The following is a 1,101-nucleotide window of genomic DNA, read 5'->3' on the forward strand; positions in this document are numbered from 1 at the left end:
CCTACATTTTTCTAGAAAAAGACAGTTGTGCCCTGCGTCTCCCTCTGGGTGGGACCCCTTGATGCAATCTGTGTTTCAGTGTCTGTCGCCGCGTCCCTTCCTGACCAAGCCTCGCTGACTTGTACAGACGACTTTGATAACATTAAAGCCTTTACCTCACAGCCGACTTTCGATTGTTACTCTCCTGCCTGAGATCTCGGGAGAGGCTGTGGCGGCGGCGTGTGCTCTGCCCCTGCGTCCCCGGCCCCCTCTGAGCTGCCCAGCCTGCATGGAGGGTATGGCCAGAGCCCCACCAGACCTCACAGGGGCAGGGTTGCAGACCAAGGCCGGTGCAGGGAGTCTGAGTCGGACTTGCTGGGCCTTTACCCTTTTCTGTCTCAGAGCCTCTGGGCTGCAGCGTCTTCCTCCTGGGGCAGCAGGGCTGGGAGCCACTTCAACAGATTGGGCAGGGCAGTGCGCGGGCGCGCTCTCCCTCCCGATCGGGGCAGGGCAGTGCGCGGGCGCGCTCTTCCTCAGCACCCTGAGCTGGCCCCTGGGGGAGGCTGATGGCACTCTTCAGGCCCTGGCTCAGGTCCGATAGGGGTCAGGGTGAAAGCTGTCCCACGGAAGCCGGGCACAGAGGTCTGGTGGAAGAAAGTTCTAGGAGGAACCTGCTAGGGAGGGATGGCGAGTGAGGGGGACTGCCTGGCCCTAGTGCCTGGCCACCCTGGCACACAGGCTGTGTGGGGCCTCACTACATCTGCAGCGACAGCTTCCCAAGGCCTCAGTCTGGGGCGGACAGAGATGCTAATGGGGTACCCAGCTAGGGGCTGGCTGCTGCTCCCTTCCCTTCTGGAGAGCTGGGGCCAGGGCCTTCTCAGGGCAGGGTTGGAGAAGAGCAGCCTGGACTTTCACGCTTCCTTCCCGAGGTCTGGGAGGGGCCCGGGAGGAAGCCAGGCTGTCCTGCGTGAGTCTAGCCCAGGTTGCCTGCGTGAGTCTAGCCCAGGCTGCCTGCGTGAGTCTAGCCCAGGCTGTCCTGCGTGAGTCTAGCCCAGGCTGTCCTGGGCCACATGGCCATTGCTCAGGCTGTCGCTCCAACCAAGGAAGCCCCAGGCGTCTGCT

The sequence above is a fragment of the Tupaia chinensis genome, unplaced genomic scaffold (genome assembly GCF_000334495.1).
Source record: "Tupaia chinensis unplaced genomic scaffold, TupChi_1.0 Scaffold000178_1, whole genome shotgun sequence".
NCBI classification, from domain to species: domain Eukaryota; kingdom Metazoa; phylum Chordata; class Mammalia; order Scandentia; family Tupaiidae; genus Tupaia; species Tupaia belangeri.